Source organism: Elephantulus edwardii, unplaced genomic scaffold, assembly GCF_000299155.1.
Source record: "Elephantulus edwardii isolate Elephantulus edwardi_28Jun2011 unplaced genomic scaffold, EleEdw1.0 scaffold00146, whole genome shotgun sequence".
In the NCBI taxonomy this organism is placed as follows: Eukaryota; Metazoa; Chordata; class Mammalia; order Macroscelidea; family Macroscelididae; genus Elephantulus; species Elephantulus edwardii.
Genome location: NW_006399896.1, coordinates 7,233,640 through 7,260,332, shown reverse-complemented (window position 1 = coordinate 7,260,332; position 26,693 = coordinate 7,233,640). Strand labels below are relative to the sequence as shown.

The 26,693-nt window shown below is 35.6% G+C and overlaps 1 protein-coding gene and 1 pseudogene across 3 annotated transcripts in view; one reads left to right on the top strand and one right to left on the bottom strand.

Annotated features, from left to right (window-relative positions):
- ZEB1 (zinc finger E-box binding homeobox 1) overlaps nucleotides 1–26,693 on the bottom strand; it is a 225,484-nt gene that overhangs the window by 170,628 nt on the left and 28,163 nt on the right. The window lies entirely within an intron of this gene.
- LOC102867753 overlaps nucleotides 1–26,693 on the top strand; it is a 91,644-nt pseudogene that overhangs the window by 37,293 nt on the left and 27,658 nt on the right.

Here is a 26,693-nt window from a genome sequence, read left to right as displayed (position 1 = left end):
AATATTGCAATATACATGGGTGTACATAGATCTGTTTGAGCCACAGCTCTGGATTCTTTAGTGTGTAATCCCAATAGTGGGTGTCAAATGGTATTTCTATTTGGTATTCCAATTTTTTTTTAAAGTCCAAGATTGTCTTCCATAGTGATTTTAAGATTTTACAACCCCACCAGCAGTGAATAGGAACTCCAATCTCTCCACATGCTTGTCAGAATTTGTAGTTCACCTGCCCTGCTGTACTATTCTATAGTTGCTAGGGTGAGGTGGTATCTTATTGCTGTTTATTGCAATATTATTCACAACTGTGAAGAGATGGAAGCAGCACAAGTATCCGTCAATAAACAGAAAAACTGGCACAATCATACAATTGAGTATTAAGCAGAATTGAAAAAATAATGAACTTGTAAAACATTACACAACATGGATGAGTCTGAAAAATATTATGCTGAGTAAAATATCTGTCACAAGAGGACAAATACCGTAAGACCAATGTTATAAAAAGAGGATGGACAGGAGAAGAAAAGATAAATAATGAACACTACACTGAAATAGAAGGGAAGAACTACCTGAAAAAGAATGTATAATTGGACAATATATATATTAATCCAGGCAATTAACAATATGGATCAACACTTGCATTACAAAGTGAACTGGATGAGAAGGGAGAAAAATGTGGATTAATGAATGAAAACCCATCCTTACTATAAACTTTCACCAAAACCACAATTAAATATATAAAATCTCTTTATCTAAAGAACATACTTATAATTTAATTTTCAAAATGTAACAGGCATATAAATCCAAACAGCATTATGATGTTAATATTTTTAAAAGCTTAAAAAATTGTAATTTAAATATGCCAAGGTGGTAGGTTTTACAAACACATAAACACAACATTATAGGTTAAATAAAATTCTTACCATTGATTTTCTTTCCTTTTGATAAGTCACTCCATTAGTCTTTCTTGGTATGATCTTCCTAGATCAAGCAGATAGTAGCCAAACCACAAAGTGGCATTTGGGTGCTCACATCTTCAGATAGGAGTTTTCGGCCAATTGCCAGTTGAAAATTTAAACTGAAAACTAAATTACCCAAACTTTATTAAGCTGCTCCTACTCTCACCAATTGATATGAACAATGACTTTACATAGGAAAATAAAGTGACTCATTATTGATTTCCCTCCTTTCAAGCAGTCATAATATTACACTTAAAAAGAAACGCTACAACTGGGGTGGGGGAGCTCTACAATTCTAGTATTTTCAGGGAACATTTATTATACTTGTTCCAAGTGTTCACTGAATTATCTTGCCAGTCAAAGTTGCACATGAAAAGATGATGTTTATGCAATGATGTATCTACATATTTTAGGCAGAAATTTAAATAATCCATCTAAAAAGTAATTGTACTATTTGGAACCATTTTAAATATTGTCTATATGCCTAAAATATTAATTAAATCACTCATTACTTGTAGTAATGTATTCTATAAAAACTCAAAGGTTACAATAAAGAGATATACTCTTGCCTGCAAATATTTTTATGCATAAAGACCAAATTTATGGTTACCTCATTGTAATTACGGGGCAAAAATGCCTTAGCCTCTCTTCTGTACTAGAGTTTTTCCCTCTTAACTGTGATTAATTTGTTCAGCATGACAATTACACACAAGTTTTGATCTTTAGGCTTCGTGACTGTTGAGTTTGTTCAATCTCTTTGATGATCCTCTGATACTGAGTAAATTAAATTGGTCAATAATGCTGTTAAGATGCACCTCAGAGTCCTAACAGTTTCTGTCCAGCTGTAAGTTAATTTCATTATTATTATTTAACCTAACTATTTCAATCAAAATACATGTCCAAAAAGGTAAAATGAAAACATTAGAAGACAAGAAAACATGTCTATACTTTTCTAAGGAAGCATGTCTTTATCAACAATTTTTTTTTCCTAATGGGAATTAATAAGACTAAACTCACTGCTGTCAAGTCAAAACTAACTCATAGCTGCCCTCTGTAGGGTTTTCGGAGGCTATGATTGTGTGAGAGGAGAGACTGCCTATCTATCCCCCTTAGAGTCTGTGTGGATTCAAATCACCTGCTTTTGGGTTGGCAGCACAACTCTTTACTCTCTAGGGCACAAGAGGTGGTCCAATATTAAACACACATGGAATAACAACAGGTCTGTCTTAAATAATTTCTATTTCTAAATATCATATAAACCCCAAATTCTCATGCTCACTCACTTTTCTTCCCACTCTCACGTACACACACATACACACACGGACATAAGCAAAGCTATTCAACTTAGACCAAATCTCAACAATGATGTTCCCCTATTAAAAACATCAGACCAAAATATGGTACTGGAGAGATAAAAGGTGACTCATCAACTTATAGCTAAATCAAAAGAAACTTCAGAAATAAAGCCTAAAGTTTAGTAAAATTACATTTAGGTCCTTATTGTTGAAGTATTCCATATACACTTAACATACTGATATGCTATTTTATGTAAAAAGAAGCCACTTATATTATTATTATTCACAGTAATCCTTTAGAAAGTAGTGTTTTGGCCCATTTATTTATTTTTGTTTGTTTGTTTTGGCATTTTAAAAATTAATCAAAGCAGAATGTCTCTAATAATTTGAATGTCTTCTTACTTTGTTTACAAGAAAGTTATCTAGGGGGTAAGGTATTTAATTTATCCCTGCTTCAGTTTCTCCATCTGCAGTATATAGATAATAAAAGCATTTTACCACATTGGCTTGCTTGTGTACCTCAGGTAAATTAGAAGCTATAAATTGCCTAAGAGAGTGCACCAGGCACATAGTAAGCCTTCAAAAGGAGAGTTATCATAGTTCATCCCCATTACCATACCAGCACCACTACCTACCACCATCAATAGGACTTCAGGTAATTTTCATTAAGAATGAGATTCCTGGCCACACTCTTAGAGATTAGAATTTAATGTCACATCAAAGTTTGAAAACACTGATTTAAAGAGAACAGAAACTAGTAAAAATTCAAGTAGTTGTGGGCCAATATGATCCTACAAATACAATAAGGAAATTATTTTTAAATAGTTTTACTTCTCTGAAGCACAGATACTTCATTCCCAAAGGCACTAGCTATTTTCCAAGGACTCAGCTACACAAAGTTCAAGAAGCTTACACACATCATTCCCTTTTAAGTAGATAATAGCTAGCAAATGCTTCACAATATTTACTGAGCAAACCAATTCTATTTGAGCTCTGGTGGCCTAGTGGGAAGGAGTTGAGCTGTCAACCCAAAGGTATCCAGCTCGTGTTCACCAGCTGTTAAGTGGGAGAAAGAGGTGAAGTCTCCTCTGTAGTGATGTACAGACTCTGAAAACCCACTAGAGGGTCAGCACATACCAACCAACTCCACAGTACCTACCAGTCAACAGCACTATATGTAGCATTAAGTGATAATGTGTACAAAAGCACAGGAAAGGAAACTCTTACCTCAAAAAACAGTGGAATCTCATTGTGAAAACAACCTTCTTTCAAGTTACAATAAAATGTTATTTCAGCTCATCAGTACTATGAATCAGAAGCTCAGAAGTTATTTTAGACAGGTTTGACAAGAAAGTATCACAGAAAAGACAAAATCTTTGCTAGAATTATGCTAAGTAAACTAACTCACTCCCATAAGAACAAATACTGTATAAGACCATTATTATAGAAATATATAACTTGTAACACATATATAAGTATCCAAAGGGGGTAGAGTAGGAACAGAGGAGTGAGGGTGGGCAAAGAGTTAATCATAGGGTTGCACAGTGTGATGGGTAGAGGGAGGGCTGGGTAAAGGAAACGGGAAAGATCCAGTATGAAAAGCAATGTATACAAACTTTATAAGTAAAGCAGTATAAAATAAAAAATATTCTTTAAAAAATATTTTTGCTAGACCTTGCATTAGTTACAGAGCAGCTCTACTATGTGTTATACAGTCATTCTAAAGTGGCATCAATTCAATGGAAGTGAGAGGATCACTGTTGAATCCCCATCTATGCAATTTTAATGCTGAACAGATCATACGAGAAGATGGACTTTATAAAAAAGAATATGGCAACAAGATTGGAAGACTTATCAACAACTTGAGTTATGCAGCTGACACAACCTTGCTTGTGAGGAGGACTTGAAGCCTTTGCTGTGGAAGATCAAAGACTACAGCCTTCGATATGGATTGTGTCTCAAAATCAAGAAGACAAAAATCCTCACCACTGAGCCAAAAGAAAACATCATCATATATGGAGAAAAGACTGAAGTTATTAATAATTTCATCTTACTTTGATCCACAATCAACCCCCTTGATGTCAGCAGTCAGAAGATCAGGAAATGTACAGCTTTATGAAAGTCAGTTGTCAAGGACCTCTCCACCAAGGCTAAAGAGGATTGATGTCAATTTAAAGATTAAGGCCAGCCTGATTCAAGCCATGGCCTTTTCAATTACTCGTTATGCATCTGAAAGCTGGACAATGATGACAGAAGAGCTGATATCTTTGAGTTATGGTGTAGAGTACTGCATATCCCATGGACTGCCAAAAGACCAAATAAGTCTGTCTTGGAGAAAGTGTGACCAGGGTGCTCCTAGGAAGCAAGGATAGTGAAGCTTCATCTCATATACTCTGAACAAGTATTAGGAGGGGTCGGTCTTTGAAAGAGGGTATTATGCTTAGGAAAGTGAAAGGTCAGCGTAAAAGAGGAACACCCTCAGAGACAGACGGACACAGTGACTGTAACAATGAGCTCGAGTATATCAAAGACAGTGAGAACGGCACAAGATAGGGCCAGGTTCAGAACTGCTGTTACAAGCCATAGTTGTTGCGAACTGACTCAACAACTAGTAGTTAACTCAAAAGTCTACCACCACAACAATGGCAGCTTTGGAAAAATATTTATTTAAGTAGAGAAGAACTTCTTTTCAGAAAATAATGTGAAAAGAAAGGAGAGACCTGGAAGTGGAAGTGTACAGATATTTCCATATAGTTCATACCCTGTCTATTTGCTAACACTGGAGGGGAAGATCATATTACTTTCTGCTCAAAATTTAAAGAGTATTTAAAGAAGATTGTTTTGACAGTAGTATACATAACTCAAACTCACTGATGTCTAGTCAGAACCAACTCATTGGTCATCCTCCAGTAGGTTTTGAGAGACTGTACACAGCACAGTAAAAGACTGTCCATATTTCTCCTATAGAGCAGTCAGTGAATTCAAACCACCTGCCCTTAGGTTGGCAGTGCAACTCTACACCTGGCCAACAGAGCACTGTGCACAAATAATGAATTATCTAACACTGGCTGTGAAAATGAGGATAGAAAAGGATCTAAAAAATTATACTAATTAATCAACTGTATAAAAGGAAAGAAAGAGAAATTATATTTAAAGCATTTTTTTTTCTGGAAACTTTTCATTCTGCCATGGCTACATTCAGAATAAATGATATGGTAACAGGAGATACTATTAATAGGGTTATTAATGATCAGAGAGCCTAGGGGAGGAGAGCTAACTGACAGTAGCAAAAGGAAGAGTTTAAAGACCTGGAAGTGAGAAATTATTCTCCAGTCAATTATCTTATGCCAGAGCCAAATAGCTCACAATGATATTTTTTACAATACAGCAAAAAGTTTTAAAGTTGTTACTGAAGTAGAAAGATAAAATTATTTAGTAGGAATTTCCACAAATAATGATTATCTAGCATTTAAAGATTAAATTATGTTCTCTATGTTGATCAGGTAGTGGTAAGGAGCTGCCCTGTAATACTAAAGGCACGTGGTTCAAATTCACCAGCTTCTCCATGGGAGAAAGATGAGCAATCTCCTCCTGTGAAATTTACTGCTTCTGAAAACCCACTGGAGGGTCAGCTATGAGTTGGTTCTGATTTGACAGCACATAACAACAGATTTAGTAAGACAAAAAAAAGTATATGAGGAAAAAAGAATAAAAAATACAGCTTTGCTGGATACAGATCACATGTCTGTGTATAAATCTCAATCATAAAAGTTAACATTTTCTTGCTTTGGAAGTGAGCTTTCCTTTAAAAGACTGGGCTTTTATACCATTATTCTTAAACATGAGAAAATGCAAAATTACATGTATATTTATGAAGCTTATTCACAGCTCCATTTTTTTTCAAATGTTTTTAAGAGGCAATTCTTTTATACTTAGTACATGCATGTTTTCAAGCAAGTAATTTAGTATGAAAAAGTTCCTTATACACAGAGGCATCCTTTCCCCCACTACAATGTCATGAAAACTCAACAATGCTGGACACATGTATAGTATACTTACTGAACTATCTTATAATCTTATATATTAGTATGAGTTGTTCAGAAGTTCATAATAACAGATCTGCTAATTTAACCACAAACATCATCTCAGGTTCCTGATGCTCACACCTGTGGGGAGCATCACTGTTGTGGCACTCAACTTACTGTTGCTGAGTAGGAATTGACCCATAGCTGACACTACTGAGTTCTCAAAGCTGTGAAATCTCATGAGAGGAGATTGCCCATCTTTTCTCCATGGAGACACTGGTAAATTCCAACCACCAGAGGGATGTGACCATTAGGTCAGCACAGAAGCACAGCTCCATAGGGACCAAGCCATCAGAGGTCTCTAACTACAAAAGCACCTTTAGAATGCAAAATATTTGCTTCTTCCTTTTAGTATATCATGGTTTTAGAGGATAACATAACCTCTATATTGAAAAATGGCACTCAAACTGATAATAATGAAATAATGAATCCAAAGGTCCCACCTCTCTCACCAGCAGCTCCGCTGTAGGAAGATAGGCAATCTCCTCTTGTGCAATTTACCACCTGACAAAGCCAATGGATGGTTACCTATTAGGAGGCTCTGATTTTGTGGCAATAAAAAAAGACAGAAAATTAATCAATAACACTTTAACACATAAAATTTCTTTCTGAATACCCAAAGCAATTTTTACAAGTACCTTATTTTAGGCATAGGAGTTGGCCTGTGACTTAAAAAAAAAAAAAAGGGAAAAAGTACCATATTTTAGACGCTGTTTTGTTGCTGTGCACCAGAGATCTGGAACTGACCCACAGCTGACTCTCCAGCAGGTTTTCAGAGGCAGTTAATTGATGAGAGGAGATTGCCCATCCTTCAGAGCTGCAAGTGGCCTCGAACAGTGTGTCTTCGGGTTTGCAGTACAGTTATAGGATCAAACTAAAATAGATAAATGCCATTCCTGAACTAGGCCACCTATTTTAAAACCCAAGGAAAGAGAACTACCCTTTGTTAAAACATTTCCAATTCATGTATAAAACAATGTACATGTAAAAAATATGATGTATATGAATGATTATATTCAAACAAAACAAAAAACCCCTCAAACAAATAAAAAGAAAAAATGGCCTAGATTTAAGGAGCTTCAGTACACAGTTAAAATGTTAAGCTGCTAACATAAAGATTTATAGTTCTAACCTAGCAGCCATTTCACTTGAGAAAGATGTAGCAGTCTGATTCTATAAAGATTAAAGCTTCGGAAACCCTATGGAGCAATTCTTCTGTGTCCTATAGGTTCACTTATTGTGTGCCTACTAGTTGGAACCAACTCATAGATGGCCCTCCAGCAGGTTTTCAGAGGCAGTAAATTACATGAGAGGAGACTGCCCACCTTTATCTCGAAAGAGTCATTATTCGTCAGAATTGACTCAACTGCAATGGGTTTATTTTTTATTTGATTTATATTATATTTAAAAGTCATTATTTTTAATTGTTACAATATTGAGAAGCAGGAAGAATATACCCTTTTTATAGTTTGAAATTGTTTAAGGTCCCAGAGTCATTTAATGATGCAGTTACTATCCCATCACTGTCCAGCTCCCAAACCTAAGCTTGTCCTTCCTACAGTCATTATTTCGAACATGTTAAGTACAAAATAGCCTAGGACAAGAGTAGGACAGAGGGGAAGCAAAAATCATAAAGTCCAAGCACTTTATTTACTAAAGTATTCTTTTTTTAATCATTTTATTTATTAATTTTAATGAAAACTTACAGAGACTTTGGATTTCCATTCATTCATTGCTGCACTTTTCTCCCTGCCACTTTTCTCCCTTTTCACCCCTACCACCTCAGTATACTCTTCTTTTTGAAAAGTAAAAAAAAAATTCTTTCATTGTTTTAGAATCCCTCCCCCCAGGTCCATTCCACTATGCAGCCTTCATTCTGGACTCCTGTCATGACAATAATACCTAATCACATATCCCTTTTAAACAGTTTTCTTCCTCATCTGTTTCAATGTAGTATACATTATTTATCCCATTAAAGTATTCTTTAAGCCATTAACAACCCCTATTTTAAAAACTTTAGTCAAATACTCTTATTAATACCAAGTTTTACAAAACAGAACCTCTGCTCACAAAAGGTCAAATCAAAGACAAATGGCCATATTCCAAACTTTAGTAGGCACTAGAAACTTTATAATAACAAATATTCATCATTCATCCTTGTGTTGTCATTGTTTTATGCGCCATCAAGTCACTTGTGACTCATAGCTACCCAATGCACAACAACCCTGCTCTATTCTGAGCCAACTTATTGTCCCTGACACACCTATGCCCATTACACCAGTCACTGAATCAATCCATCTCATTCAGGGTCTTCCTCTCTTGTGCTGTTCTTCCACCCTTCCAAGCATGATGTTCCTCTCCAAGGACTGGTCCCTTCTTGTGATGTGGCCAAAGTACGCCAGATGAAGCCTCAGAATCCTTGCCTCCAAGGAGCAGCCTAGTTTCATCCTCTCTAGGATGAATCTGTTCTCCTAGCAGTTATCTTTAGTTATTAAAATAAATATAGCTCTGCAAGATATTTATAATTAGAATGGTTGGCATGAATCATTCTAGCAATCAACATTTGTTATCTGGAAAATTTACTAATTCAATGCTCAACTACACCAGCTGAATAAAGTATTAATTTTTCTAGAAATCTTCAGAAAATATATGTTATTATTTTCTAATTTTGAAACAGTATAAAATGATACAAAACTAATAAAATATGTGTGGGAACTCAAGGAGGGGGGAGCGGAGGAGTGAGAACAGGTAGGGGCAGAACCTCAAAGTTGCACAGTTTGGTGGGTGGAAGGAGTGCTAGTGAAGGAAATGAGTAGGATCTGGGTGAAAAGACAGGGGAATAATGGGCAAGATCCAATGATGATTAATTTTATAAAACATAATGCATGAAAATGATTGTATGAAACACTCTGTGAATGAAGAATACTGTGAAACACAATGTATACGGACTTTGTAAGCAAACTAATAAAAAAATAGATTTCCTAGTTCAGAAAGTAAAAATTCCGAATGACAAAGTTCTCAGTTTTGAGAAAATGGTGACTATAGATCTTGTTTTAACAAAAGCTAACACTAAACTAATCCTTTCCAAAGACAGAAGTGTCTTACAAAATGGAATTTTAGCATCTATAGATATTCATAAATAAAAGCAACAACCTTCTTTCAATTCATTCCATATTATCCTTTCCCTATCTCTTTTGTATTCTCATTTTACTTTAAGAACGATGCTATAAAAACTAGCATAAGATGCAATAAATTTATTCTTAAATGTATGTGAGGTCTTTGGGAGTTTTGAGGCTTCCAATACAAAATTTCATGGACGTTAGATCTTAAAGAAAAGTTACAACTGAAGTGGTACAATAGTGCATGTTAGCATTTTAAACAGGGCTTCACTGTTCACTGATTAACACTGCAATGGGTAATTTAACAGGTGTAACTACTTGCACAGCAACAACTCTCTAACACAGACTATGGAATACAGTTGCCTACTTGCTTTCTTATCTTGATTTGGGGACGAGGATAACACAAAAAGACTGACTCTATACTAAGATTTAACACAGTACTGTGGAAAAAAAGAGTAAATAAAATTGGTTGGAAGGGAATCAAATAATGGAAAGAAAGAGCACAGTCAAACAGAAAATCAGCTGGCAAATGTGACATGTAAACCATTTTGGCCTAGATTAGATCATAATGGTATTGTGACATAGATACTAAGATAACTGACTAATAGAAAGAAATCTTAAGGCTGAAAGAAGTGATATAGATGATCTTCTGATAATTCAGTCAAGATGATGAGTACTTAAAATGTATGTTTTTGTTATGTATTTTAAGTCAGAATTATTCATAGCTGACCCTCCAGAGGGTTTTCAGAAATGGTAAATCACACGAGAGGAGAATGCCCATCTTCCTCCTGAGTAGCAGCTAGTGAACTCAACCGGTTGTCTTTGGATTTGCTGCACAACTCCTTATCACTAAGCCATCAGAGCTACTAATATATATATATATATATATATATATATATATATATATATATATATATATTCCTATAATCAAGTCTTTCCTAGTAGGATTTTACTTCAAGACAAGATGATTTGGAGTACCAAGGCTGGATTATTATTAGTATAACCTATTATGGCAAACCCATCTCCCATCCCAATTATTAACTTAGGTATGTACAGAATTAAAACAAATTTAAACAAATGAGAAGCAAGCTGGAGTAGGAAGGAGGGAATATTTTTTAAAAAGAAGCAGTATTGCTCAGGAGAAAACCAAGTCTTAATCTCTTTGTACATGAAGAAAGAAATATAAAATTCTGATTGTTACCAGCAGCTACAATATTTGGAGAAAGACATATTTTGGTAGAAAGTGTTGAGTAAAAAGAAAAGTGGTAAGTGCCACAGTCTACTTTCAGAAAGTTTAAAAATCTGATCTATCACTGGCTGTCAATAAAATGACAGTGATCATGCATTATCTGTGTAATTGGGAAAAGGATTATCTTTTTTAAAAAATTGATTGTATTCTTGATTGTCAGTATAAAAGTCAAAGTATGACATTCTTTTAATACAATAATGCTTCTATGGGCCCATAATATATTCTGGTTACTGTGTTCTCACAATTTAAATGATCTGTGATGTCAACCGTTTCTTCTTTATGTTTGCACTTTATTCATAACTGCTTAAGAGAGGAGCACTAGATTCTAGTGCGTTATATAATAATCAACACATATAACTCATTACTGTTGAGTCAGAACATTCTCATACTTGACTCTCTAGTTATCACTGTATGGAAGGAGATTGTCCATCTTCTGTGGAGTTGATGGTGGATTTGAATTATCCAAAGGATGTCACTTTTGAGTTAGCAGCTTAACCAATTACAGACTCTTAATAGTGCATACAGAGAAGTTTATAAAGAACTCTAGTATTATGTTGATACTCGGATTAGAAGATGTGTAAATGATATAATTCTAATAAATTTTAACTCTATGAACTTTGAGAAATGATGATAGTTATAGAAAAGCTTCAGGTCATTTGTTCATAGGGTTGCTATAAGCCATGCTCAACTCGAAGATAATTAACAACAACAATAAATTTTATGCAGCTTGAGCTACCAAAATATTTTTAAATAAAATTTTATTTTGTGATTTTAACAAATATCTAGAGAGATAGTAGATTTTAGAAGACTTATTGTTTGTCATTAAAAATATACTTTTAAGTATTAACATGACAAATATATAAATTACTCAAACATGAAGAATATGGAGAAGTTATGGGCTACAGTTACCCAACTTACTACAAATTAATTCATGCAAATGCCAAATAATTGTGTAAGATCAAGATTATTATTGCAGACCCCAAAATTGAGACTAATAGCTCAGTGACTATACTGCACTATCGGCACTCAGCACCCCATGTGCCTGACTATATCAATGCCCGAAATACAGTAATGCCAGAGCTCTATACTCAACAACAAAAAAAATTCTATTCCTCCAAGGTAGTTTGTGTTTTCAAATTTGACTGGAGTAATTTATACTATCTCATTTGTTCTTTTTATTCAGTGTTAATCTTGCTACTCTCACACAGAAGTGAAGCCTAGTTCTCCTTTAATTGGGCCAATCTTGTGACGTGTTTTAACAAAGAGAACTGGCAGAAGTGACTCTGGGTAACTGCAGAATCTGGACCTTTCGAGGGCTGCGGCTTCTGCTCCTACCTTTAGAACATTCCCTCTTGGAATCATGATACCACACCGTGAGGAAGTCCAAATAACTGCAGGGAGAAACCTACCTTAAGAAGAGCCTAGGCTCTTGAGGCCAGCTCAGCTGAGCTCTGAGCTGGCATCCTGAGCCACTGCTAACCACATGAGGAGGCCAAACTGGACTGCCTCATCTGCCCAGCAAGCCAGCTAAAAACACACAAAAAGCAGATCACTCCACCAACCCTTAAAGTAACAAGAGAGAATAAAGTAGTTCTGCTTTAAGCCACTAAATCTGGAAGAGGGGCTGTTCTATAGCAATAAGTAGGTGAAATGTTCACCTTCCTTAAAAATGCATTTCAACACAAACAGTGTCAGGACCTAAAATACCAATAAAAACTAAAAGTATTTGGTTTCTGTGATTAGTGTATATAAGAGTTGCTTAAAGCCTTTGTAAAGACTAGACTTCAAGATTTACTAAGGGTAATAGTACAGTTTCATAAAATGACAATGATTATGAACAAAGTTAATGTGGACAGAATCAAATCATCAAATAAAGAAATAAGGCATCACTTGAAGCTTGAAAAATAAAGGCAAACAGATTAAATAATTTGAATATATTAGACTACAACATCGAGACTGAATTAATTTGTCCACGTATATAATAAATTATCTTGTGAATAATATAATAAAACATACTACTCTGAATTACATTATACCTAATACCCTACTCAGAAATTTCTCCAAAGATGTACACTGTACTAGTAATGTATAAACACACTGGAAAAGTAAAAAAAAAATAATTCCATACGCAAATATTTACATGTTGTTGTTGTTGTTATGTGCCATCGAGTCGTTTCCGACTCATAGCAACTCTATGCACAACAGCTCTAAACCCTGCTCTATCCTGCGCCAACCGCACCGCCTCTGACACACCCATCCCGATTACCCCAGTCACCGAATCAATCCATCTCATAGAGGGTCTTCCCCTCCTGCGCTGTCCCTCCACCCTCCCAAGCATGATGTCCCTCTCCAAGGACCCGTCCCTCCTGGCAACATGTCCAAAATATGTCAGACGAAGCCCCAGAATCCTTGCCTCCAAGGAGCAGCTTGGTTTAATCCTCTCCAAGATGGATCTGTTTGTTTTCCTGGCAGTCCAGGGTACATTCAGTACCCTTCTCCAGCACCACAGCTCAAAAGCATCCACTCTCCTTCTGTCCTCCCTAGTCATTGTCTGGATTATAGTCCATTGTTTTCTTTACATTTCTGTTGTACAAATGAAATAATATGATTAAATCAAGAAATAAACACGAATTTCAAAGAAATATTTTTAATAACTGTAACTATTTATGAAAGATTGTCATGATTGCCAAAGAAATAATGTTTGAGTGACTGTCGAAGAGATTACTGAACTAGAATGACAACTGCTCTGATCTAACAGAGAACAATTAAGCTGCTTAACTCCTACTTTGGTGTTATAATTTAAGATAAAATAAAATGTATAATTCTTTAATCTTCATTAACTTTTAAGTCTTAAAATGTCAGATAATATTTTAAAATTTTTAAAATGTTTTATCACGCTATTTATCAATATTGAAAATGTCATTTGGTCCAGAAAAACAGCTTTTGAAAAACTGGAAAACTATCAGTGGTTTACTCAATTTTAAAATTTAATTTTGTTTCAAGGAAGACACATTAAAGATACTATATCCACAAAGAAAAGAGTGTACCATAAGTGTAAGGTTCAATAGAACATAAGTACTAACAAAGCCCAGTAGTACAATGGTTAAAGTGCTGGGTTGCTGAGGGAAAGGGCAGTGGTCAACTAATTATTCCTTAAGAAAGAAACAATATCATCAACTTCAATACAGCTTTACAGCCTTGGAAGGCATGGTGTAATTCTGCTCCTCCTATGGAGTCACTGTGAGTTGAAAACAGTGAGGTAAATAGATAAACTTCTTTTCTATCACTACTGGAAAAAATATACTTAAAAGAATGATTCTTCATTCTATTATTTGACTCCTTACACTATGCTATTACTAAGATGGCAACTAGGCCTAGGCTCTTATACATGCCAACAAACTTGTTTTTTGGCTGCAAACGAGTCTTTTAAAAGAAAGAACTCAATATAATGGAGAGAAAGGAATTAAGGAGAAGAAAAAAGCCACTTTTGTGCCATATGAATTATTTATTCAGTCAAGCAATGAATTCACCATTTCTAACTTAACAATCTATGAAAGAACTCTAGTGAACTCAAAGACTAAAGTTTAAAATATCGGTTTTTTTAAATGTTAAGTTTTCTCCCCCCCCCATAACTTACATTTCTAATTTATAAAAACTCTAAGTCAGATCAAAAGAGTATGCTTTTATGGCTGACAAAAAATTCCCCTAATATTCTTCAACAAAGGATGTCAAGAATTAACCATTAATTTATTGCTATTCTTAATGTTCACTTAATAAAGTGTATGTAAGAGAAATAGAGACAAAGAGAATGCTTAACAAATACATAAAATGTCTCACCTATTGACTAGCTCAATAGCTAAGATTTCATATTTACAAAACTTAAAAAAAAATTCTCAAGTGGTACTTCCGACAGTCCAAGTTTCATGTAGGGCCACAGTAAGGCCCTTCTGAGGGTCACCTTGAACAAGATCCCTAAGATCTCTGGGTAACAACTGGGGCATAAGGAAGGATAGAAGTTAACTAGAGGATACATCCTCCAATTGGAGATACCTTGCTCTGGCTACAAAGAGCACAGGATGATGGTGGGAAGATACAAATTTGTGGGTTGCCATTGCCCAGGGCAGGGATGTCTGGGCAAGGGCCCCAAAGTGTAGGGGCGGTCAGTGGCAGCAGGAGACAGAAAGATTAAGAAAGAGTAGGGTACAGGGATGTGGGACTTAGAAAGTCTGAAGATGAGGGAGTCCTGCCAGAGTGGGTGGGAGGATAAGCATGGGGCAGCATCACTACCACTCTCAACTCCACACTGGCACTGCAGTGGTGGTAGGAGAGGAAAGGTCTGTATGTGAAGAGTGATCTTTTATGTCATGCACGTCCAGAGATGATGCATCAGACACCTGACAGGCAATAATACAGGAAGTTGACAGGAATAATACCAGAAGGGAGAAACTGCACTGATGACAGCAATATCCCTCTTCTCTCTTATTAAAACTGATTTTTGCTTCGTCACATTGTCTTTGGAACTATGTCGACTAAGAAAAGAGTGTTCCTTGAACAGATTGAAGAAAATTTTGTTCACTATTTTCAGTGCCATTAAGATTTATCTTACAGATGTCTCTGCAAGTTCTTGACTAGCATAGCCAGGCTAGGGTTCAGATTTCTTGCACAACCATTAACGATGTTTGGTTGTCTGAATTATTAATAGAGATTAAGTCTCCTTTGAATAAGGGCAAAGACAGGTTACGTGCTTTTTGAAATGAGAAATAATCAGATCTACTGGGGATTGAATCACCTTTGAAATATTTGAAATAATTTTTGAAATAATGAAGAATGCTTTCTCTTTCTCATCACAGAATAACTTATTTTTTTATTTACATGTTAAATATACTCTTTAATACACACTATAGTTATTTAATTTTGCTTGATTTGAGTCACTCTGCATAACCTAAAACTCATTTGAATACAACTTCTTTGGAAAATTAAACCTCTGGCTTCTTACAATTTCATTCTCTAAGTTTATTTAAAAATCCAGACATCTCAACATTAACTATCTATATGAAATTTATACAATTTTGCTCTATTCTTAAGATGAAGAACTAGAAGAATAAGTCAAATATCTTATTTAAACTTCCTTCCTCCTCAGGGCATATATTTGATTCTCCTTCCTTCTGCCTTCCCCCCAGAGAAAACACCTAGTAAGATCTCAACCTTGATACTCCTTAATTAAAACCATTTATTATAGAATGAAAATTATAAGTGTGAGAGTAGTTCAGATTGATCATTCTGTGTGATTAAGAAACTGAGGCCAAAGCAATCCAAGTTACTAATCAAGAATTGACAATCAGTATGGGTTAAAGACTAGAAACTGTGTATCTGTTTATCAATGTGTGCCCTCATTTTTCCAATGAATCATCCTGAACTGTAAGAAAATGTTAAAAATAATTTAGCAATAAAGATGGTACATCTAGTAAAAGAACTGTACAAGACTATAGTTGAAATGTTTATGAAAGTTTTATAGTATTTTAAGAGGTATATATCTGTATACAGTAGGAGAATAAATCAGTTATAAAAATTTATGGATGTATGCAAAACAAAGTTATCATCAAATTAATCCTTAGATCTTCACTGAATGAGGTTATGGCATCTTCAGATCTACAGAGAGCAGGGCAGAATTGTAGCTTTAAAAGAGAATTAAATTATTTCGGCCAAAAGAATGATCTACTTTCTCTAGGAAATAAACTTAAATTTTAAAAACTAGTATCATGAGTACAACTGATTTTTTTTCTCTAATTTTAAGAAAAGAACAAGATCTTGACCTCAAAATCGCTTATGAATGGGTAATAGTGAGTTCTCCCAATCCTGAATAAAACCTACAGGCCCTTCCTTATAAAATTTTGGGCTGAGTTTGGACATTGCTGTCATTATGTGCCATCAGGGTGACACTAATGTGCATTATGTGCCATTCATAGTGACCCTATGAACAAGGGCTCTGAACCTTGCCCTCTCCTGAGCCAATTTAATCATCTGCAACACACTCAATCCCACTGCCATACTTATTGTTTCAATCTGTATCATCCAGGGTCCTCCCCTCTCTTGTGATGACCTTCCACCCTTCTAAGCATGAAGTCCTTTTCCAAGGACTGGGACCTCTTGACAATAAGCCCAAAGTCTGTGAGACGGAGATTCAAAATCCTTGCCTCCAAGGAGTAACCTGGCTCAAATCTTTGACATAAATATATTCCCAATGCTCTAGGAGATAAAAACAAACAAACAAACAAAACCACCACCAATCCAAAATAAACATTACCACAAACAAAATCTCCCTTGAAAATACATTTCACTTAATAAAGTTTCAAACCATCCTAGATTTTGAGGGTTTCCAAAAATGCTCTTATCAATTTGCAAATCTTGCAGAATCATGATGTTTTACCATTGAGTCAGAACCATCCCATAACTGGTCCTCTAGCTGTTAAGCACACAGGAAGAGATTATACATCCTCATGTGGAGCAACTGGTGGACTTCAACTGCTTGCTTTCATGATTGCAGCACATCTCATTGCCACTAGGCCACCAGAATTGAATTATAATCCCACAAAAAATGATAAATAGCCAAAGTAAAATCTGAAGCTGGAAAAAATACTTTATGCATTTATAAATCAGAATGAAGGAAAATACAAATATAATATGTAAAGTATTAAAGAACCAGAAGTCTGATAACATACATTTCTTCTACAATCCAGTTAGAAATTGTCACTTTCTCATACTGGGGTTCTATGCTGCTATAATTCTGGAAGCTACCAACTTAAGTATTTCAAACACCAGTACAATAACTCATGCAAGCAAGTTTCAGCAGAGCTTCAAGACTAAGAGAGAGAAAAGGAATAAAGGTCCGGAGATCTTCTGAAAATTGTTGTTGTTATGTGCTGTGGAGTAGCCAGTGACTCATAGCGACCCTATGAACAACAGCCCTAAACCCTGCTCTATCCCGTGCCAATCTTAACTGTCTTCACCACACCTAGTCACATTACCCCAGTCACTGAATTAATCCGCCTCATTGAGGGTCTTCCTCTCCTGTGCTGTCCCTCTACCCTCCCAAGCATGATATCCCTCTTCAAGCACTGACCCCACCTTTCCACATATCCAAAGTATGTCAGATGAAGCTTCAGAATCCTTGCCTTCGAGGAGCATCTTTAACCAATGAAAATCTCAGGATCCTATATTGACCTGATACAGTGACATAAGTTGAGTGTCCCAGATTGGAAAGATATTATAGCCTTGACAAGGCTCAACATGGAAAACCATGTAATGGAGGAGGTTTCATTCTGCTGTACCAGGGTTAACATGGATCAGAGCTGGCACATGTAATTAACAACAGAGTAGAAGGAGATCTACTACTTTTTAAAACTGGCTTGCATATACTCATTCATATAGAGTTCTAATAATATATAACCTTGAACACATATGGTTATGCTTTTAAGAAAGATCTGAGGTTCATGATATATAATAGATCATGAGTGCTAAAATTTATTTAATTCCCTGTGGTCTCACTGGTAGAGAGTTGCTCTGTCAACTTCAAAACAGGCATTTTTAATCCATCAGCTGCAGCATGGGAAAAAGATGGGCAATCTCCTCCCATGCAACCCAGAATCTCTGAAAACCTGCATTATGCCTAGTGAAGTATCTCAGTTACAAAAGAACAAATACTGCATGGTGCCACTGTTGTAAAACAGGACTGACCTCAGGATTGGAGGAGACTGAAAAAAGATGGGATAATTAATACATACTGCCTTGAAACAGATGAAAGAGAGAACTGTTTAAAAGGGATATGTGATTGATTAGGTGTTACTGACATGACAGGAGTCCAGAACAAAGGTTGCATAGTGGAGTGGACCTGGGGGGAGGGTTTGTAAAACAATGAAAGAATTTTTCTTTTACTTTTCAAAGAGAAGAGTGTACTGGGGGGAGAGGTGGGCAGGGAGAAAAGTGCAGCAATGAATGAATGGAAATCCAAAGTCTCTGTAAATTTTCATTAAAATTAAGAATAATAAAAAAAGATCATAAAAATATTTTTGTTTTTAAACAGACTATCAGAACCAACACCAGATCGTGTAATTCTACTGCTATAAATGTAAACTGTTACATTTAAATGTGCATTTAAGCATATTCATAATTCTTTTAGCTTAAATGTTCTAAACATAATAGTTCATAATTATCTACAATTAACAGACTTATAAAAATTAACACAGGGAAAAACAGAGTTAAGGTTTTAATGTGTACTACCCATCATACTTGGAAAGAGGGGTCGGCAAAAGAAGGGAAGACATGCAATAAGATGGATTCACAGAGTGACTGTAACAATGGGTTCAAGTGCAGCCGAGATAATGAGGACAGCACAGCACAGGGCAGGGCTCGGACAGCACTGTTCATAGGGTTGCAACAAGTGCACCTGACGGCACCTAACATCAAAACACATCTGCAGGGAAAAATACAATTACGTTTTTAATGGAGCAGGAGTGGCATCCACTTCCTAAACAACATGCCTCCGGAAACTCCATGAACTTTGATAAATGTCGATAGTTGTAGTGGGGCTTCAGGCCTTTTGTTCACTGGTCGCTATGAGTTGTGCTCGACCTGAAGGCAATCAACAATAACAACAACACATCTACAAATGAAAAATCCATTTTGATATTAACTACTGTTAATACAATCTAAGTTAGTGATGAAAGAAAAATGAGGCACTTCGACACTTAAGTGTCTACACTATATGAATATTTTCTTTTCTTAATTTGTTAGACGATGAACTTACTACCTGCATTAAGTGGAAACCACAAATAATAACCCAATTCATCACATTGTTGTTATTATGTGTCATCAATTCAGAACGGACCCATAGCAGACCCTCCAGTGGGTTTTTAGAGACAGTAAATCGCACAGGAGAATGCTCAGCCTTCTCCTGCAGAGCAGGTGGTGGATCTGAACCACACTGGCTCTAAATTAATGTATGAATGTAAAAGAGTCAAGCAAGACTTCTGGAAGAAGTATAGAAGAAAAGACAGCTAGGCCATGTATACTTGGCTTATGTTTGCTCCTCAAAAGAGTTGCCACCCCTTTCCCCAATAAATGTCTGAAGCAGGAAAAGATAAACATAGGGATTATACCAAATTGACCTCAAATTTGTTCTCTTCCTCAACATATTTAGTACAAATATCTAAACACACATGTTGATCTGACAAGCATTTAGAGCCACAAAGAGTGTGATGAAAGAGAAATCATACTTGGGGCATTCATGAGTTCTGTGTCAAAGGTCATTTAGCAGTATTTCAGCTTCTGTGTACCAAAGTTTAAAGGAGACAGCATAGAAACTACAAAATCATACATCTGTTCTACAATATGTCTCTGGAAAACCTACCAACTTTTTTAATATATAAACATATTTGAGAACATATTCGATTAAATTTCCTTAGAGTTATTCATATAGTGGTGAGAAAAACACATTCACAAATAAAAATATTCAGCAGAAATAATCTGTTAACCACAGAATTAAAAATTAAATAAACCAAAGAGTGTACTTAAAATAATGAACTCTTAGGCTTAACACATAATCATTATAATAACCTACAGTAATAAATTATTGCATTTTTATAATTCTCTGAAGGGAAATACTTGGGACACAAGTTACAATGATATCAAAACACATGAAAAGAAAGCCTTTTCAAGTAAAGAAAATACTAAATTGAATAGTCTTTTCTAATTAAACAGGATTGATTTCTTAGGTTATAAAAATATTCTGAAAATGTACAACTTAAAATGTTAACTATAATTTCATACCAAAACAAAATTTTTCTTTCTCAATGCTTCCACACAATGCAGAAGGGAAGCTTCCAAGACCTCTTTAAATCAAAAGCATTTTCCTAACAGGTCTTGGAAGATAGATAAAAATGTCAGCAAAGAAAAAAATGGCACTGAACCAGTCAATGGCTGAATATTTTGAAGAGGAAATGTGTTTTGTCTTACCATCTTTAGTATATGTGCTCCATAGTTATCACACAAAAAAATAAGTGAGTTGTACTGACACAAAACTCAAGATTTTGTACTACACGGCAAACAGTGCAAGAGCCTCTTTTGAAGGGAGCAGGATATACAATTATCCTAGCGTTGGCTGGCAGAGCAGGCAACATTTCAAGATTTTGTATACCAACAAGATTTGTAACCAAAGGAAAAATAAATAATATTTTAAAACTCAATTTAATCCTGTATTTTTAACAGACAAGACTGAACCTCTTACTACATTAACAAGCTTGAGCTCAAAAGTTAAAGTGCATTCATCTATTTCACTCTCTATTGTTCATCTGGAACCAGTATGGAAGGAGACTGCCCATCTTTTTCCTGTGGAGCAGCTGGTGGATTTGAACTGCATGCCTTTGGGATTTGAACTGCATGCCTTTGGGATTGCAGCACAGCTCCTTAACACTAGGCCTCCAGAGATCCTTCAACAATAACAATTGGGTCATCATTTATTTTGTTATTGTTGTGTGCCATCGAGTTGGAACAGACTTAGAGCTAACCCTCCAGCGGGTTTTCAGAGGCAGTTATTTGCTTGGAAGGAGGCTGCCGATCCTTCTCCAGCTGTTGGTATATCTGCATGCCTTTGGGACTGCAGCACAACTTCTTCCCATTTGGCCACTGGAGGTCCTTTCATTATCTATAGCTCTCCAGATATCTCATTTTATTAAGACTGCAGCACAATCTTTATCTTTACCCCAATTTAGAATATTTAAGCATCTATATAAATACCTCTATCATTTCAACAATAAACACCTTCTACTCCCTTTTAGTAGCACCCAGAACTACTCCATCTAAAAAAAAAATCATCAACTCCAACATATTATTCTCTGGCCAATATCTTTCATAATCTTCACATCTACCTGATCTTTATTTTCAGTGCACAGGCAATTCCCAGGTTACAAACACAACCTTTCTTAAACAAACCTGTAGGTAAGACTGTAGGTATATATGACTATCAGCCTTATGTAAGAGGGACCCTTGGTGGCACAATAGTTAAACTGTTTGGCTGCTATGCATAAGGCTGGCAATTCAAACCCAGCAGCTAATCCACAGAAGAAAGATGAAGGAGTATGCTCCCCTCAAGATTTGCAGTCTTAGAAACACTATGCAGCAGTTCTACTGTCCTAGAACACTGTTTGTTGGATTAAATTCAAAGGTAGTAGGATTAGGGGAAGAAAAGAAACATGGTGGCACAATCAGTTAAGCACTGGGAAACTGTTAACCAAAATATCAGCTGTTACATAAGAAAAAGGTGAGGTAGCCTGTTAAAGATTTTTATCGTAGGAGTATGCAATGAGGGTTGTAGAGTGGATTATATTTGTGGCTAGGGGGTGGGGTTTGGGGAGGTGCGGGTGGGGGGGGATTGTGTACCAATGAGGGAGTTTTTCTTTTGCTTTTCAAGGAGAGGAGCAAATGGGGGGGAGGGGGGAGGGGTTTGTGCGGGGAGAAGGGTGCAACAACGAATGAATGGAATCCCAGAATCTCTGTAGCTGTTCATTGAAATGAAAAATAAACAACCTAAATTTAAAAAAAAAAAAGATGTACCATTTTAAAAACCCACGGGGCAGTTCTCCTCTGTTCTATATGGTCTCCGTGAATGAGAATCAATTACAGGGCAGTGGATTTGCATTTCTAGGTTTGTGTTGTTGTTAGGTGCTTTTGAGTCAACTAAGAGTCACAGAAGCCCTCTGAACAACAGATCTGAACCTTGCCCTACTCTGCATCATTCTTCCCATCTTCAACACACTCTAGTCCACTGTTACAGTCACTCTCAAACCTCCTTGCTGAAGGGTGTCCTCTCCTTGGTTTACCCTCTCTACATCTTTTCTGGCATGAAGTCTAGACCCTTCAGACATGTCTCAAAAAACACTCCAACTGGACATTATTTTCAAGTCAGATTTGTTTGTTCTTTTTGGTACTCATGTCATATTCAATACAATACCATCAAATCAAAAGACACAAACTTAGTATATAAACAAACAAAAACCAAGTCATCATTTCTTTGTCCTTGGCTTATTCACTGTCCAATTTTCACATGCATGTGAAGCATCTGAAAATACCATGGGTTGGGCCAGGCTTATCGTAGGCTTCCAACTGATATCGTAGCTCTTTACAACTTTAATAAGAATATTTGCCCATAATTTTTAATTTTCTGACTGATGCTACTATGAGTGTTAACTATGGATCCAAGTAAAATTAAATCCTTTACAACTTCAATCTTTTCTCCATATATCATGATATTCCCTACTGGTTTAGCAATGAGGACTTTTGTTTCTTCTTGATGTTGAGGTGTAATCCATATTGAAGCTGTAGTCTTTAATCTTCTGCGGTAAGTGCTTCAAGTGTTCTTCACTTTCTGCCATCAATACTGTAATATCTGTATAACACAAGTTGTTGATCAATTTTCCTCCAGTTCTGATACCACATTCTTATTTCAACTAACAGCAAGGCTCCAGTGGGTTTCTGAAGTCATATAATTATACAGGAAGAGATAACTCCTCTTTTTCTCAAGGAATAGCTCGTGAATTAAAATTGCCAAAGCAAGATATGCTTAGTAGGGTAAGGGAGTAACAACATAGAGACCTGAAGCTACATAGTAAATGATGGATTTCAGCCAATTTATGAAGTGGAATTTTTTTATCATAAATTTCTATAGTTTTTTTAAACAGACATATAAATTATGAAATAATGACAATTTTCCATTGGCTTTTAAGCAATATAGTTAAAAGATATTTCTCACTTTCTAAAAGGCATTTTTTAAAGACTATGCCACAAACTGCTAGGAGTACTCATTTGCTGTGTTTAGATTCATTTAACTAGAATATTATCCTCTGCAGAGCAAAACTTGAAAAACTGGAACTTGCGTAAGATTTCTGCAAAAGAGTAAAATTTAAACATTCTTCACTAACTGAGATGTAGGTATTACCCTACCTTGCCAAAAATAAAAACTTGCCCAGAAACCAAGAGCTCTCACAGGTCTCATACTGTGACCTACTCTTCTAGAAAGAGCCATAGTGGCACATCTGTTAAATGTTCAGCTAAGAAAAGAAAGTTCTGTTTTTATAACTTATCAGCTGTTCTATGGGACAAAACTGAGCAAAACATGTATCAGATGTAGGTGTTCCTTCATTATAATTATTCAAAATTACTTGTGAGCATGGCAAGGACTTTGATTTGAAGGCCAAAGCTATATACTTCTGTGATTTATTCAGGCTCTTAAAAGCCTTGTCTTTTATTCAGCTGTAAGAGCTTTCTTTCTTTTTAAAAATGTAACTAACTTAATCTTCAAATTCATAATATATTGATATACATGTACTGAATCTTAACAAAATAGGCAACTCAAGTAGAAATATATGCCAATTTCAGTAAAAAGGGGAAAAGTTTTAACAATTATGTGTTTTGAAAGTTGACCTATTTGAGACAGCTAACAATAATACAAAGAAAGAATGACATTTTTAGAGATGAGACATGTCAGGAACACACAGCCATATGACGAGATCTTCACTAGAATTAAGGAGTCTCTGTAGGGAGCTCTACTGGTTAAGTGGTAAGAAGCTCTGCTGTCAACCCAAAGGTATGCAGTTCAAACCCACCAGCTGCTTTATAGGAGAAAGATCGATGATCTCCTCCTGTGCAAGTCTCTGCTTCTGACAAACTGCTGGAGGGTCAGCTCTGATCCACTTGACAGTACATACCAACAATAAGAGTGATAGAGGAGGGAGCTTCACTGACAGTGTTGTTCTGCTAACCCAAAGGTTGTTCAGATCCACTAGCTGCTCTGAGACAGAATGCATGGCAGTCTCCTCCAATGCAGCCAGTGGACCAGCTAGGGATAAGAACTGACTGTGAGAGAAAAACGGTCAATGGTTAAAGCACTCAAACATCAGCCATTTCACAGGAAGAAAAAGATGTGGCAATCAGCTTCCATGTATATGTATAGCCTTATGGATTAACTGAAGCCCTATGGATTAATTGTTAACATATTCTGTCCCAGAGGATCACTATGAAATCAACTTGATAGTAATGGGTTTTGGTTTGGAAGAACTTCTAAATATGTCATAAATTCGAATAGAGTTGAGGGTTAAGATTGAGTTGAGGGTTAACAGATTAAGCTAACATTAGATTTTCAAAAAAAGTATGACCCTCAATGGGAAAAGAACACTGCTCTAACAGATTTGTCTAATGCTTTGCTTTCAAATATTACTACTAGCTTGACAATCACCTAATTTTTAATTCTCATATTCTAGCTCTATTTTTTTATGAGTTTCACAAAGTAACATGTCAACACTCATGAATAAAATTTTATTTCCCCAAATTTATACATGCAGTGGGGTTTTGATTTAGAAGCCTCAGTGGCCCACTGATAAAAGCATTCAGATATCAGAAGACCAGTAATTTGAAACACTGTGAAAGAATGATGTGGCAGTCAGCTTCTGTAAAGCCTTTTTTGGGGAAAAAAGCCTTCTATGCCTATAGGGCAGTGCTACTCCTCCTATGGGGTGACTATGAATCAGAATCCATCTGATGGTAGTGAGCTAGTTAGCTGGGTTTTGGGGAGAGTCTGAAGCATTATTTTTAAACTATGATTAATACAGAAGAAAAAAGTTTACCTCATCATTAGTACATTATGGTCATATCTGCAATTGGACTAAGAGGTACTTCTGCATATCTAATCTTATGAATGTATTCATAAGCATAAATTTCATTTAAGAATAAGTAATGTCAAGAAGATTCTCATGGCACTTCGTGGGAGCAGGATGGGCAATCTCCTCCCATGCAACTGACTGCCTCTGAAAACCCACTAGAGGGTTAGTTGGTTCCAACTCTATGATACACAACAACAACATTTCTTTTTCTATTTCAGACAAAGATAATTACATAATCTTTTTATCCTTTTCTGACAAGATACCCTTTGTAATCTTCAAATTAATAAATAAGACATACTTTCCTTTAGCAATCTCGTTCATTAAGGGTACAAAGTATGAAACCAGATGGCCTGCATTTGGATACTGGCTCTTTTTACTAGCTATGCAACCTCTATACCTCAATTTCCTGATTTATAAAATGAGAATACCAATAATATTTTCTTCATATGTTTGTAATGAAGATTAAATTAGTTAATATTTTAGTGTTTAGAATAAAAATGACAATATTATTAAAGGTTTGATAAAGAAAACAGAATGGAAAACTCCTGAAACAAAATGGTATATAAACAAATACAATTAAGAACGAAAATCACCATACATATTTTAAGTTACAAAAAATATATAATACAGAAAAACATAATCTTTCAGACTTGTTAAAATGTGCTCAATAAATATAAAATAGACAAGTAGAAATAATATACTTTTAGTAATCAAAATTTCTATCAGTTAACTGTACTCCTTGAAATAAATATATGTAAACTGTATTACCTATAAGATAGTATAAAAAAGATAATCTTAAAAAACTGGTTACACATGAGAACTTAAAGATTAATTATGCACAGGAAATAAATATATGGCAAATACTATACTCTTTTCAAAATGGATTGGTATTCATTTTTTAATGACTACTTAAAATTAGATGTTGATTTCATTTTCAGCATTAAGTGAAGAATTTCTAAGTTGAAGGTATAAAGAATAATATATTCTTATTTCATAATTATCAATTACTACCCAGATTTTTAAAATAGGAAATCAACCTATTCTCTAACATCCACAGTATCCCTCTTCAAACTTATGCCATTTACATGTTCTTACTTTCAATAACTTCCTTTATGCCTTAAACAGTATTTTATTTAATTTCCATGTTCTTGAGTTTTATACAAATGGAACTGTTGTTGTTGTTATGTGCCATCGAGTCGCCTGCGACTCATAGCGACCCTATGTACAACAGCCCTAAACTCCGCTCTGTGCTGTGCCAATCGCACTGTCTCTGACACTCCC